At 41.8% G+C, this 16,573-nt stretch overlaps 1 protein-coding gene across 3 annotated transcripts in view; it reads right to left on the bottom strand.

The window, feature by feature from the left end:
- Positions 1–16,181, bottom strand: part of PPP6R2 (protein phosphatase 6 regulatory subunit 2) — a 111,109-nt gene extending 94,928 nt beyond the window's left edge. For all 3 annotated transcript variants that reach the window (XM_026656382.2, XM_026656383.2, XM_026656384.2), the window contains exon 1: positions 16,098–16,181. The gene's annotated coding sequence lies outside the window, so the exon portion shown is untranslated. The remainder of the gene's footprint in view (positions 1–16,097) is intronic.
- Between the last annotated feature and the right edge of the window lie 392 nt (positions 16,182–16,573).

The raw sequence follows: 16,573 nt of genomic DNA, 5'->3' as shown, positions 1-16,573 counted from the left end.
CAGCCAGGCCTCCTGATATTAGTACCTCATACCATTCTGAATGAGTGGCTCAGATCAGCCTCAACTGGTTTACTCTTTCCTCTGTTCCAGAACTAGCCTATTCTGCATCATATCTCAAGCCCATCGCTGAAGTAAGAAAAACAAACAAATTTCAGGATTTGCTTCCTGGTTGCCCCCTCAATCCATAGAAATGGATAAATGAGTTTTCTAACATTGAAGAAAAGAGTTCTGAGCCACCTTTCACTCAGGGCTCCAACCTCTAGACTTTAGCAAAACACAGAGAAATCAAGTCTAGCTTATTATTAAACAGTAAGTTGTCCTACCCAGAGACTCTTTACTTATTCCACAGTGACAACTTGCCCTGTGACACTGAGAAAAGATGAGGGTCACAGTGATTGTCACGGAGTGTGGGGGAGTCAGGGCCCTGCACCCCTCTTCCTGAGATTCACCGTGACTCTCAGCCAGCCAGTAAAACAGAAGGTTTATTAGATGACAGGAACACAGTCCCAAGCAGAGCGTGTAGGTGCAACCAGAACCCCTCAATCAAGTCCTTCTGGGGGGTTTAGGGAGCTTAGACCCCAGCTTGGGGTTCCCTGCGTTGCACCACCCAGCCCAAACTGAAAACTAAAAACTCCTCCAGCCCCTTTCTCCCCCCTCCTCTCTGCTCCTCCTCTCCTTTGTTCAGTCTCCCAGGCAGAAGGTGTCACTTCTCCCAACCTCCCTCCTGGCTCAGGTTACAGCTCAGGTAGCTTCCTTCAAGGGAAGTCCCCCATCCCCAATGTAACCCCCCTGCAACATTCCCAGGTCAAATCTGCCCCGCTCCCTGCTCCATCACAGTGATATCATCAGTTACTCAGCTAGGTATGAAAAAATCTTGCTGTTTCACTTAAGTATTTTGTTTATTTTAAAATAATATTTGCCACGCTATCTATTTTATGGGCATGATAGAAGACATTAGTCTTAAGCAAGGATTTAACTGTCCCTTTCCCAAATTAATTGCTGTAATTGTGGCAAGTTATATGAATAAAGGGCTTATATTAAATTGTGAAAGAATCACATAATTGCATTTTCATTCTCTTTCACTGGCACAAATAATTAGGAGGAGAATTCTAAACTAAATTTTGCACCTGAAGTGACACATTTTAAAGTTGAGCTATTCATTTCAAAATCAACAATTGATGGATGGACTATCAAGGCCATAATAAAAATAATATAATCAAAGATTCCTCCCTCCCTCCTCTCCCAACCCATCTTCCCCCAAGGGTTTTTACTTCCCTTTGTCTAACATAGCACTTCAGGGAGAAGAGATTACTTTCTAAGCCTGAGATAACAGATTCACCCTTGACAGACAATCCCCAAATGGTTCATCTTTTGGTAAATTGTGCAGTCTCAAGAGAGGCAAAAAGAGAGAGAGAGTGGAAACAGCTAGAATTTGAAATCTGGGTTTTCTAGAGGGAATTAATTAATCAGTGGTTCAATCAGAGAGTGCAACGGAAATACACCTTAACCAAATTCTTCCTCAAAACTATTTTGGCTCACTCTGGAAGTTTCTTTGGTACCCCAGGGGCTATATTTAATAACACTTCAGCCAGTAAAAGCTACCCAAGGTCACATCATCTTCAATTTGATTTTTCCGTTTCCCTCCAGTGATACAAGGAGAACTCCCTCCTCTGGTCTTCATAAGGATACACACCTCTAGGAAGCCAAAACAGGGACTTCACCTTTCCCCCACCCCATATGAAATTCTCCAAGCTTTTTAATAAAATACAGATATTACTTTATTCCCTCAGTAATAGATGTTCTGATTGTAAAATACAGTTAGCTGTTTTCTTAACTAATGAGAACTTGTGTACAGAATTTTCCATTTCTGGCTCTGACCAGCTCTCTCGGGCTGGATTCCTCCTCAGACATTACCTCATCCTCAATCAAAATTCTGAAGTCTACTATGTTTGGAAGAGGGCTAATACGGGGAAATGAAGCTTTTCAAAGAGGAGGGGCCCTCCCACACAGGGGTCAGTAAGATGTGACACTAGATGGTACTCAGAAGGGGCAGCTAAAATTTGAGTCCCTACAGAAACGGCATGCCTTTAGATGTTATGGGGATCTGGGCTGTTTTTCAAAAATAAAGGAAGATTAATACTGTTGGTTTAGAACAAAATGATTATTGCCCCTGCAGCGTTCCCCTGGTGTTATCTGGACCAATGAACTGCTAGGTCACTCCAATCCTCAACTCTGGGAGCCAGCCTTACCCTGCTCTGCTGTGAAAACCCCCACTCCTGGGCTCTTCACGCACAGCCTCTGGCATGCAAGCTGCTCCTTGGATTGTGCAACCAAATGACACTAGCCAATATCTCCGGTCCCAGACACAACCCTAAGAACCTCCGTCTCGCAGTGTTCAGTTATGCCCGCTGGACGCTGCAAGCTTATACAGTTCGTCAATTTAACAAAGAAATTGATATGTACCAGGCTTGTTATCCCAAGGGGAGTCTCTGACATGCTTCAAACTAAAAGCACTGCTTCAGGTAGAATAAACAAACAAATGTATTAACTATAAAGACAGATTTTAAGTGATTATAAGTCAAAGCACAACAAGTTGGATTTGGTCAAATGAAATAAAAGCAAAACGCATTCTAAGCTGATCTTAACACTTTCAATGCCCTTACAAACTTAGATGCTTCTCACCACAGGCTGGCTGGTTGCCCTTCAGCCAGGCTCTCCCCTTTGATCAGAGCTTCAGTCGCTTGGTGGTGGTGGTGGTCTGTCGAGGTAGGTGGAAGAGAGGGGAAAGAGCCTGGCAAATGTCTCTCCCTTTTATCATGTCCTTTCTTCCCTGTTGGCTTTGCCCCAACCCCCCCCCTTCACAGTCAGGTGAGCCTTACCTCATCGCAGTCCCTGACTGACAAAAGGAAGGGGGGTGACTCACTCAAGAGTCCAACAGATCCTTTGTTGTTGCCTAGGCCAGTGTTTTTTGTTCCTGTGAGGCTGGGCTGGGTTTGTCCCATACATGCCCTGATGAGGTGTGAACTGCCCCTCTGCTTTTGGAGAGTTTTTGTCTGGGCTTATTTTAAGCCATGAGGACAAATTTTCAGCCTCATAACTATATACATGAAATTACAACCTCCAACATTACTATAACATTACTGTAACAACAATTATTATAACATCACTATAACAACAATGCTCAGTGCATCATGAGCCTTCCGAAGACACCCAACATGACAAACTTTGCATTAGATACCACACAATCATATTATAAAGATGAACATGGGGGTTTGGGGTGTTCCCATGAGGTACAGAACGTCACATGCTGATCTAGTGAATGCGGCTTCTCTTTCTGTCAGAGGCTGTTTACAGATTCAGGCAGATGTCACTGCACCATTTACATTGAGGTCATATTTTCAAGTTCTTCTTCCCAAACCTAAGTACCAGACAATTTTTTTAAATAAATGAATGTTAAGAATCTGAGGTTATCACTTGATTCTGGGAAGCAAGAGCTCCAGACATGTGCCTGTGGTGCTTATGCCTTAATTTGACCCTTCTCCCAGGTGTATCAGAACTCCAGTGAAGGAGAGCCCAACCTGAGAAGCCCAGCACTGCATACAAGTTTATATTTTGAAATCTGCACAATCTACCACGAGCTGTGTCAGAGCTTGAGAGAGTACCACTATTCCCCACAACCCCAAATCAAGCCCTGCCCAAGGTTGACAGCAACAGATTTTTAAATAAAGTAACTGACCTCTCGAGATCCTTTCCAGTCCCACATTCTATGATTCCATGATTAATTTCTAAAGGACAAGTTGCACGTGCATATAGCTGGAAACATATTAAAGCATTATTGTTTGTTCTCTTAATTAAAGAAATGTCTGGTGTTTAGAAAAATTGTTTCTATGACCTTTCTAACAATGCTGCCAGCTTCAATAGTGTGTTGATTTGCTTCTTCCACAACCATGTTCCTGCCTTCTTCCATGCCCCCCTTACACTTGGAATGGACTCAATGACCCACAAGGCTGTAAGCTCTTTGGGGAAGAGACTGTCTTTTTTGTTCTGTGTATGTACAGTGACTAGCACAATGGGGTCCTGGGCCATGACTAGAACTCCTACGCTCTACAGTAATACAAATAATAATAATTAGTCTCATTCAAATTCCTTCTTCGCACCCTCTTCTACTGTGAGGTGTAGACGAAATGAGCCATCTAATTATTAATGGGTACAGGGGTAGTTAGGGATTGATTGTGCATACAGAAAACCCCTAACAAAAGTGAAACTAAGAATATACATTCCAGCCATCGTGTTGACCATCCTTCTTGTATTTTGTATCTCATTCCCCCACCATTTTTTTTTTTGCCAGGGTGGGGAGGTCTTTCCAATGGTAAGCTTTTTTCTATATGTCTATATACAAAGCAGCACATTTTGGGTGCTACCACAATAAATATAAATAATAAATGTAAAAGGCACCAGATTTGGAACCTAATATTCTTGCTTTCTTGAGAAAAGAGGAAGTCTTAGAGCTGAGAAACATTTAGAGCATGCGTGCACAAGACATCCTACTTGCAACATTTTAGCTTACAAGTTACACAGATATGTAGATTTAAGTGGTGATGCTATTTTCTTTCTTTTATATACTTTAGAAATCTTTTTCTAATTACTCTTTAATGGATCATTCATTGGGTTACATAAGAGAAAATCTGAAGGGTTTCCCCAGAGGGGCAGGATTAAGTGAAGCAACATTCATAGAATCATAGAATATCAGGGTTGGAAGGGACCTCAGGAGGTCATCTAGTCCAACCCCCTGCTCAAAGCAGGACCAATCCCCAACTAAATCATCCCAGCCAGGGCTTTGTTAAGCCTGACCTTAAAAACCTCTAAGGAAGGAGATTCCACCACCTCCCTAGGGAACCCATTCCAGTGCTTCACCACCCTCCTAGTGAAAAAGTTTTTCCTAATATCCAACGTAAACCTCCCCCACTGCAACTTGAGACCATTACTCCTTGTTCTGTCATCTGCTACCACTGAGAACAGTCTAGATCCATCCTCTTTGGAACCCCCTTTCAGGTAGTTGAAAGCAGCTATCAAATCCCCCCTCATTCTTCTCTTCTGGAGACTAAACAATCCCAGTTCCCTCAGCCTCGCCTCATAAGTCATGTGCTCCAGCCCCCTAATCATTTTTGTTGCCCTCCCCTGGACTCTTTCCAATTTTTCCACATCCTTCTTGTAGTGTGGGGCCCAAAACTGGACACAGTACTCCAGATGAGGCCTCACCAATGTCGAATAGAGGGGAATGATCACGTCCCTCAATCTGCTGGCAATGCCCCTACTTATACAGCCCAAAATGCCGTTAGCCTTCTTGGCAACAAGGGCACACTGTTGACTCATATCCAGCTTCTTATCCACTGTAACCCCTAGGTCCATTTCTGCAGAACTGCTGCCTAGCCATTCGGTCCCTAGTCTGTAGCAGTGCATGGGATTCTTCCGTCCTAAGTGCAGAATTCTGCACTTGTCCTTGCTAAACCTCATCAGATTTCTTTTGGCCCAATCCTCTAATTTGTCTAGGTCCCTCTGTATCCTATCCCTACCCTCCAGCATATCTACCACTTCTCCCAGTTTAGTGTCATTTGCAAACTTGCTGAGAGTGCAGTCCACGCCATCCTCCAGATCATTAATGAAGATATTGAACAAAGCCGGCCCCAGGACTGACCCCTGGGGCACTCCGCATGATACCAGCTGCCAACTAGACATGGAGCCATTGATCACTACCCATTGAGCCCGACGATCTAGCCTGCTTTCTATCCACCTTATAGTCCATTCATCCAGCCCATATTTCTTTAACCTGCCGGCAAGAATACTGTGGGAGACCGTATCAAAAACTTTGCTAAAGTCAAGGAATAACACGTTATTTTGGCTAAGTGTAATGTCCTAATGTTTTCTATACTTTTATATCACAAAGTGATTCTAGGGGAAGTATGCTAGAAATTGTAATTCCGTATATACTGCATGTGAAGTTATCTGTCTTTCACCAGTGAACTATTAATCATGCATTTGGAAGGAATATTATTTCATTTCCATTTTTTTTTATATCATAGAGGTGCCCAAGAATGCCAAACGAGGCTCAGAACCCAATCTGTTAGTCACTATACAGAAAAAGAACAATACTTCTTGCCTCAGTGAGTTTTCTATCTACACTATTTGGTGAAAATTATATTGTAAGAATTCTTTGAAGATGACGCATAATTTGTAACAAGATTTTTGCTTCAAAATTGGTTTACATGTTATTTTGATGAAAAGGAAAAATAATTAAGAGCACTGTAGGTTGTCAGCAAATACCTTAGTCAATAAAACCCACAAAGAAAAGAGGAAGGTTTTTGCATTGCACATCGGAATTCAATGCAACTCCTCAGCCGGGTAAGAATAAAAACCTAAATTAAGATGACCTATGGCAGATGTGAAGCAAACTGACTACTTTTACTACAGGAAGGGTGTCACAGCTCAGTTAGCTCTAGTTACAACTCAAGTGTTATCCCTAACCTGACTCCCATCCCCACACAAAAATCTCCAGTTTGAACTGTAGCTTACAGCATTGTTTCTGGCCTGTGGGGGGTAGAAGGTGAGGTTGTTCATAGATTCAAGACCAGAAGGGACCACAGTGATAATCTAATCTAACTTCCTGTATAACTGGAATATGTCACAGACCTTCCCCAAAAGAATCCGTAGAACAGATCTTTTAGAAAAGCACCCAATCTTGATTTAAGAATTGTCAGGGATAGAGAATCCACCACAACCCTTGGTAAATTTTTCCAATGGTTAATTACTCTCACTGTTTAAAATGTAATCATATTTCCAGTCTGACTTTGTCTAGATTCAACTTTCAGCCATTGGATCATGTTATACCTTTCTCTGCTAGACTGAAGATTCCACTATTATATATTTGTTTCCCACGTAGATATTTCTAGACTGTAATCAACTCACCCCTTTGCCTTCTCTTTGTTAAGGTAACTAGCCTGAGCTCTTTGAATCTAAATCCTTTAATCATTCTCATAGCTTTTCTCTGAACCCTCTTCAGTTTATCAACATCCTTTGTGAATTGTGAGCACCATAACTGGACAGAGTATTCAAGCAGTGGTAGCACCACTGCCAAATACAGAGGTAAAATAACCTCTCCACTCCTACTCAAGGTTCCCATTTATGCATCTCAGGAAAACATCAGCTCTTCTGGCCACAGCGTCACACTGGATGCTTATGTTCAGCTGATTATCGACTATCGCCCCCAAATCTTTTTCAGAGTCACTGCTTCCCAGGATAGGGTCCCCCATCCTTTAAGTATGGCCTGCATTCTTTGTTCCTACATGTGTACATTTACATTTATCTGTATTAAAATGCAGTGTTTGCTAGTGATGCTGATGCTTGAGCTAGTGATGCAGCTGCAGTGCAACAGCTCAGTTTAAACTGAGCAGCTAATCCACTCTTTTCTAATCCAATTACTCTGTGCTGCTTGCTAATCACTGAATCATAGAAATGCAGGGCGGCAAGGGTCCTCGAGAGGTCATCAAGCCCTGCCTCTGCACTAAGGCAGAACCAAGCACACGTAGACCATCCCTGACAGGTGTTTGGCTAACCTGCTCTTAAAAACCTCCAAGGACGGGGATTCCATAACCTCCATTGGAAGCCAACTCCAGAATGTAACTACCCTTATAGTTCAGGCAGGTTACACTTTGAAAGCTGCAGCTGTGCCGCTGGAATGCTTTAGTGAAGATGCTGCTAAGCCGACGGGACAGCTTCTCCAGTGGGCGTAGTTAATACACCTCCATGAGAGGGAGTAGCTATGTGGAAGGGAGAAGCTCTCCCATCCGCATAGTGCTTTCTACACTGGGGATTAGGTCAATATAACTGCGTCACTCAGGGTGCGGATTTTTCACACCCTGAGCGATGTAGATATAGCAATGCACGTTTGTAGTGTAGGCCTGGCCTTAGAAAGTTTCTCCTAGTATCCAACCTTTTTTCCTTTCTTTCCGCTGCTTGGGGCGACATAAACGCTGGAGCCGGCCCTAAGTGCACGTCACTACGAGTGCTTATATCGATTATACTGTCAGTGTGGGGCCTTGTGGAACTGCTTCTGAAAGCCAGAACAGTTGACATAAGCAACACAGTATCTACAATGGCTTACGAGGAGAGGCTGAGGGAACTGGGGTTATTTAGTCTGCAGAAGAGAAGAATGAGGGGGGATTTGATAGCAGCCTTCAATTACCTGAAGGGGGGTTCCAAAGAGGATGGAGCTCGGCTGTTCTCAGTGGTGGCAGATGACAGAATAAGAAGCAATGGTCTCAAGTTGCAGTGGGGGGGGTTTAGGTTGGATATTAGGAAACACTATTTCACTAGGAGGATGGTGAAGCACTGGAATGGGTTACCTAGGGAGGTGGTGGAATCTCCATCCTTAGAGGTTTTTAAGGTCAAGCTTGACACGTTCCCCTGGTTGAGAACCACTGATCTAGTCCAGCCCCTACACTCATGGCAGGATTAAGTATTATCTGACCATCTCTGACAGGTGTTTGTCTAACCTGCTCTTAAAAATCTCCAATGATGGAGATTCCATAACATCCCTAGGCAATTTATTCCAGTGCTTAACCATCTTGACAGTTAGGAAGTTTTTCCTAACATCCTACCTAAACCTCCCTTGCTGCAATTTAAGCCCAGAGCTTCTTGTCCTATCCTCAGAGGTTAAGGAGAATAATTTTTCTCCCTCCTCCTTGTAAGAACCTTTTATGTACTTGAAAACTGCTATCATATCCCCTCTCAATGTACTCTTTTCCAGACTAAACAAACCCAATTTTTTCAATCTTCCCTCATGAACAGGTCACTCCAGATGACAGAACAAGGAGTAATGATCTCAAGTTGCAGTGGGGGATGTTTAGGTTGGATATTAGGGAAAACTGTTTCACTAGGAGGGTGGTGAAGCACTGGAATGGGTTACCTAGGGAGGTGGTGGAATCTCCTTCCTCAGAGGTTTTTAAGGTCAGGCTTGACAAAGCCCCGGCTGGGATGATTTAGTTGGGGATTGGTCCTGCTTTGAGCAGGGGGTTGGACTAGATGACCTCCTGAGGTCCCTTCTAACCCTGATATTCTATGTTTCCTAGACCTTTAATCGTTTTTGTTGCTCTTCTCTAGACTTTCTCCAACGTGTCCACATCTTTCCTGAAATGTGGGCCCCAGAACATGGAGAGCTGTTGATCACCATCCCCTTTATAACAGCATTTAACATATTTGAAGGCTGTTATCAGATCCTCCCTCAGTCTTCTTTTCTCAAGACTAAATATGCCCAGGGTTTTTAACCTTTCCTCATAAGTCAGGTTTTCTAAACTTTTAATCATTTTTGTTGTTCCCTTCTAAACTCTCTCCAATTTGTCCATGTTTCCTAAAGTGTGGCGCCCAGAAATGGACATGCTACTCCAGTTGAGGCCTCAGCAGTGCCAAATACAGCGGGACACTTACTTCTCATGTCTTATATATGACACTCCTGGATCACACACCCCAGAATGTTATTAGCCTTTTTCACAACTCCATCACATTTTTGGCTCATGTGATGCACTATAGACTCCAGATCCCTTTCAGCAGTACTACCACCTAGCCAATTATTCCCCATTTTGTAGTTATACATTTCATTTTTCCTTCTTAAGTATAGTATTTTGCCCTTGTCTTTATTTAATTTCATCTTATTGATTTCAGACCAATTCTCCAATTTGTCAAGGTCGTTTTAAATTCTAATCCTGTCCTCCAAAGTGCTTGCAATCCCTCCCAGCTTGCTGTCATCCATCAACTTTATAAGCATATTCTGTACTCCATTAACCAAATCATTTATGAAAATACTAAATTGGTACCGGTCTAAGAACAAACCTCCTGCAGGATCTTTAAGTTTGACAGCAAACCACTGATAACTACTCTTTGAATGTGATCTTTCAACCAACTCTGCACACAACTTATAGTAATTTCATTTATACCACATTTCCCTAGTTGGCTTATGAGAATGTCTATGAGACTGTCAAAAGCCTTACTAAAAATCACGTCTACTTCTTCCTTCCTATCCACTAAGCCAGCTGTAGCCATAGTCAAAGAAGAAAATGGGGTTGTTTGCAATGATTTGCTCTTGAAAAATCCATGTTGGCTATTACTTTTAACCTGCTATCGTCCTTCTTACCAATTGATTGTTTAATAATTTGTTCCACTATTTTTCCAGGTATAGAAGTTAGGCTCACGGGTCTGTAATACCTCTAGTCATCTTTGTTCCCCTTTTTAAAACAGGGACTGTACTATGTTTGCCTTCTCCAGCCCTCTGGGACCTCACCTGTCCTCCATGAGTTCTCAAAGACAATTGCTAATGGTTCTGTGAATGCTTCAGCTAGTTCCTTAAATACCCTAGATGAATTTCAGCAAGCGCTGCCAAATTGAATACATCTAATTTATCTAAATTATCTAAATATTTTAATCTGTTTTTTCCCTATTTTGGCTCTAATACCTTTCCCCCTTGTTAATATTAATTGTGTGGAGTATCTGGTCACAATTAACCTTTTTAGTGAAGAGAACCAAAATAGGCATTGAACACCTCAGCCTTCTTGATGTCATCTGTTATTAGCTCTCCTTCCCCGCTAAGTAAAGGACGTTTACTTTCTGTGCTCTCTTGCTCCTACTGCATTTAAATCAAATCACTCCGTATCACTCCAGTGTAGTTTTGAAACTCCAGTGTTTTTTTGAAGTGTGGTCACTCACTCTAGCTAGAGTAACTCAAGCATGCTAACTTGAGCTAACTGTTCCAGTGAAGACAAGCCTTATATGTGGCAAAATATCTATCTGGGCTTTTTTGGAGGGGGGGGGGGGGTTGGAGGGGAACAGAGCCAGAGAAAGGACACAGTATTTACCACTATGAGCTATTAAAATGCCAACCACTAGATGAATCATTTAGTCAGTGTGATCTAATAGAAGATGCAAGATTGACTAACTGCATTTCTTTGAAAGCTTGTATATTAGCATTTTACAACTATTAGTCTTCATTTAACTGTAAAAGAATGCTGCAAACATTTTGTATAGAACTCAGTGTTCAAATGGTCAGAAGAATTTTTCATATGAATTGCACCTGACAATACAGTTATTTAATTAAAAAGTCATTCCTCAGGATTTTGTTTGCAACACCTAATCTATCTATAAGTGTGTACTTCTGTGAATTATAAACAACCACTCCTAAATTCTCTGGCAACATTGATCTATTTTATTGCCATACAATATGTTTCATCCTCTCCCTTTTTTCCTTCCAATGCAAAACACACACATGTACAGCTCAGGGGAAAACTCTCATTGATACAAAACTTACTGAAACTATAATAAAGAACAAGATTGTCAGACACATAGATGAACATAATTTGTTGGGGAATAGTCAACATGGTTTTTGTAAAGGGAAATTGTGCCTCACCAATCTACTAGAATTCTTTGAGGGGGTCAACAAGCATGTGGACAAGGGGGATCCAGTAGATATTGTGTACTTAGATTTTCAGAAAGCCTTTGACAAGGTCCCTCACCAAAGACTCTTAAGCAAAGTAAACTGTCATGGGATAAGAGGGACGGTCCTCTTATGGACTGGTAACTGGTTAAAAGATAGAAAACAAACGGTAAGAATAAATGGTCAGTTTTCAGAATGGAGAGAGGTAAATAGTGGTGTCCCCCAGAGGTCTTTACTGGGACCAGTCTTATTCAACATATTCATAAATGATCTGGAAAAAGGGATAAACAGTGAGATGGCAAAATTTGCAGATGATACAAAACTACTCAAGATAGTTAAGTCCCAGGTAGACTGAGAAGAGTTACAAAAGGATCTCACAAAACTGGATGACTGGGCAACAAAATGGCAGATGACATTCAATGCACACTGGAAAACATAATCCCAATTATACATATAAAATGATGGGGTCTGAATTAGCTGTTACCACCCAAGAAAGATCTTGGAGTCATTGTGGATAGTTCTCTGAAAACATGCATTCAATGTGCAGCAGCAGTCAAAAAAGCAAACAAAATGTTGGGCATCATTAAGAAAGGGATAGATAATAAGACAGAAAATATCATATTGCCTCTATATAAACCCATGGTACACCCACATCTTGAATACTGCGTGCAGATGTGGTCGCTCCCTCTCAAAAAAGACATATTGGAATGGGAAAAGGTTCAGAAAAGGGCAACAAAAATTATTAGGGATATGGAACGGCTTCCGTATGAGGCGAGATTAATAAGACTGCGACTATTCAATTTGGAAAAAAGATAACTAAGGGGGGATATGATTGATATCTATAAAATCATGACTGGTGTGGAGAAAGTAAATAAGGAAGTCTTATTTACTCCTCATAACACAAGAACTAGGGGTCACCAAATGAAATTAATAGGCAGCAAGTTTAAAACGAACAAAAGGAAGTATTTCTTCGCACAAGGCACAGTCAACCTGTGGAACTCTTTGCCAGAGGATGTTGTGAAGGCCAAGACTATAACAGGGTTCAAAAAAGAACTAGATTAGTTCATGGAGGATAGGTCCTTCAATGGCTATTAGCTAGGATGGGCAGGGATGATGTTTCTAGCTTCTGTTTGCCAGAAGCTGGGAATGAGTGACAGGGAAAGAATCACTTGATGATTCCCTGTTCTGTTCATTCCCTCTGGGGCACCTGGCATTGGCCACTGTCGGAAGACAGGATACTGGGCTAGATGGACCTTTGGTCTGACACAGCATGGCCATTCTTATGTTCTTACTGATTGTTAAAAATTATAATTTCTGAGGCTTCCCCTCTCCCCCATGCTCTTCAGGTAGCCCAGCTTCCCAGGCTGTGGCTCCTCATTATTCTGTCCAAACAACCTAGCTCAGAACCTCCTTCCCCAGAAGTACACCAGAGAAGTGGGCAGTTTGTAACTGGTTTCAGCAAGTGATAAATTGGAGAGGGTTCAGAGAAGAATGATTAAAGGATTAGAAAACCTGCTGTACAGTGATAGGCTCAAAGAGTTCAATCTATTTAGCTTAAAGTAAAGATTAAGGGGGGACTTGATAACAGTCTATAAGAATCTACACGAAGAACAAATATTTAATGATGAGCTCTTCAGTCTAGCAGAGAAAGGTCTAACACAGTCCAATGGCTGGAATTTGAAGTAGACAAATTCAGATTAGAAATAAGGTGTAAATTTTTAACAGTGAGAGTAATTAACCATTGGAACAAATGACCAAGGATTCTGGTGCATTCTCCATCCCTGACAATTCTTAAATCAACACTGGATGCACACTTCACATTTTCAAAATCATCGCCACAATTATATGGGCTAAGAAACATTTTGAAATGAAAGCTGAGATTCTGGAGCACAATTATCCATCAAGGGCTGAATTCCAAGACAAACTCTATGCCTATGAAATCATGAAATACGCAGGACTCTTCTTATATGATCCTCATAACTGTTGTATCTGAGCCCCTTCTAATTAAAACATGTAACAAAAAACAAACTTTCCCCTTTCTTTGTGTGTGAGGATCATTTGAAAGTTAACAGGTAGGAGTGCTTGTAAGAGAGAGATAGTCTCTCTACATACACTATTTAATGTGAGATGGGTTTTGCACTTAGTTCTCAATGCTGCAATACTGTGTCAAAGCATTTGTTGTCTAAGGCAATCCAATCAGTCCTCTTCAAGGAAACCTCCAGAGTGGTGACAGGCTTCTCCTTACCAAGAGCACATTCCCATGTGTCCAGAGGTATCCATTTTAGTTTGCCTCCTCTTCAAAATCTGCATCAGACCACTAAAAGAGGTAGTAAGTCACCACAGGCTCCAATGCCAAACTTACGCTAATTAAACCAAGCTGATCATCTACTTTTCCACAGATGTAACCAGTCCCATCACCAGAATATCACAATGCCTACAACAGATAGGCAGCATTTGATGTTGGTCATGAGATTCTGCTGTCTTGCCGGAGACGTGGCATGGGTTCAGGATAATGTACTAAAATGGTCTAAGTCCTTCCTAGAGGGATGAACCCAGTGAGTAGTAATGGGGAACTGCAGCATCACCACTAGTCCCCTCGCTTGTAAAGTTCCACAAGGATCAATTTTCAATCTGCTCCTTTTCAGTGTCTACATGAACTCAAATACCAGTGATACACAGCTGACACAGAGCTCTATCTATCCTTCACCACAGCACTACCACCAAGATTGCCTAGTGCTTGGAGAAGACCAGTTCATGGATGAAGAACAGCTGGCTGAAACTGAACCCAAGCAAACCAGAGGTGATGCTGGTGGGCAGAAGAAAGTATTTTGAGGAGCTTGCAGCTTCAGTGCACTCTCCGTTGGTTGAAGAGACACACCACAATTAGTCCAGTCAGTCCGTAGTCTAGAAGTAATCTTGGATTCCTCACTGATGCTGAATCCTCACATAGCAGAATTCACAAGTACTGCTTGCTACCCCTCTGCTTGGCTAGGAAACTCCATCCCATCCTGGTGGAAGAAGACCTGGTTTCAGATATTCATGCCTTGATCACCTCTTGGCTGGATTACAGCAAGACAATATACCTGGGCATGAAGCCTTCAGCACTTAGGAAACCTGAACTAGTTCAGAACACTGCAGCCCATCTCCTCAGCAATACAAACTACCATAAACATACCAAACTGCCCTCTGCTCTCTATACTGGCTTCCAACAGATTTTCAAATTAAGTTCAAGGTCTCAGTCTGATCTTCAAAACACTCCATGGCCTGAGCCCAGGACTTCTAAAAGGCCATCTAAAGCACTGGGATGAAGAATGGGGGAAACAACTATGGCCCTCTCGTACAGTGGAATTCTCAACAATAAAGAGTAAAGCTTATCTATGCGAAAGAGAGAACCTTCTCTGAGGGACGTCTGAGACTGCGGAATGAACTCCCCCAGGAACTCAGAACCTCATAACCTTCTGCTCCATGTTTCTTTGATGTTGCTTTCTCTAATGTGAACACACAGCAACAGGTACATTTAAAAAAAAAAACACACACACACTTCTAAAACAAGACATTCCACTGCACACAACTCTCCTTCTGGGTAGAGGATGAGAGAACTACACAGGAGAGATGTGTAGTTACATTGCTTAATGCACTACTGGAACGCACTCAGACACTACGGTCTAGTCTATATACAACCTATATAGACTAGACAAGACCGATCAGCTGGCTCAGATTGAATACTAGCTAGCAAGACCAAGTAAATGCTGGTCAGAAGGGAGTTAAATCCCCTGGAGAAAAACCACAGCAGCAAGCTGACACACTACTGATCAAGGGCAATGAGAAGGAACTTTGGGGCAGGGCAGTGTCAGCCCTGCCTTTCATACCATTGTGCAGCAGTGCACGGATGCTAAGGGGACATGCATCACACCTCAAAAGGAATGGACGTGCAATCACTCGAAGAAGAAACTTGCCTTATGGTGACTGAGCTCCTCGAGTCTATCTAGCTTAACTTCTCTTTAAGGGGTGACCTGATGACAGTCTATAAGTACCTACATGGGGAATAAAAATGTGATAATATGCTTTTCAATCTAGCAGTCAAAGGTCTAACACGATTCAATGACTGGAAGTTGAAACTAGACACATTCAGACTGGAAATAAGATGCACATTTTTAAGAGGCCGGGCAAGGAACCATTGGAACAACTTAGCGAGGGTTGTGGTGGAGTCTCTGTCATTGGAAATTTTTAACTCAAGACTGGAAGCTTTTCTAAAAGATGTTCTAGTTCAAACTGTTCAGAGAAGTTATATGGGATGTGTTATATGGAAGACAGATTATCACAGTGGTACCTCTTGGCCTTATCATCTATGAGTCATAGATTTACAGAGTTTAAGGCCAGAAGCAATCATTAGATTAACTAGACTGAGCTCCTGTATATCACATGCCTCCAAATGGTGGCAGAGGAGCTGAACCACATTGGTTAGCGCCCTCCCAGCATCACCACTCTCATCTTATCTACCTCTCAGTATAAGATGCCAAGTAAAATTTTCAAGTTCTGAATACTGAGATGCATTGTACAGTTGTATTTATTATGAAACAAATGAGCTTTAAAGAGGAAGAGTAAATATTTTTATTCATACCTTCCGTAGAAATCTTGTTTCAAAAATGAAATCTTCTCCACGGACAGAGAAACATTTGGGTTACAGTTCCCGGGGTGTATTCATCTTAAAAAAAAAAAAAAAAAAAAAAAAAAGCTTTCCTTCAATGTGAAGTTTCGCTCGTCTCTTTTTCCTGAGAATTAAAGAAAAAGAAAATACTGTTACTATTCACCAAGGAAAGCCCTTGAAAGGCTACTGTGGCATGAAGTATCTTTTACATGTAACCTCACCTAATGGGAAATTTAAGTTAGAGTAAAGAAAGATGGAACTTATTGTAGATGCCAAGTTTTTTGTAAAATCATTATCATATATGAATATACTCCCTTCTATCACACTACCTGCAGCTTTACCGTTTAATACTGTAGACAAATATGAACATTTATTCTGGTTTCTGGAAGCACAACAGTTACCAGTCCCTCCCCTCTGCAGTCCTTAGACTCAGCTTGTGAAATACCTAC

Source organism: Terrapene carolina, unplaced genomic scaffold (assembly GCF_002925995.2).
Source record: "Terrapene carolina triunguis isolate 2854851 unplaced genomic scaffold, T_m_triunguis-2.0 Scaffold230, whole genome shotgun sequence".
NCBI classification, from domain to species: domain Eukaryota; kingdom Metazoa; phylum Chordata; order Testudines; family Emydidae; genus Terrapene; species Terrapene triunguis.
Note: the sequence above shows the minus strand (reverse complement) of the source record. Positions and strands in the feature narration are given on the sequence as shown.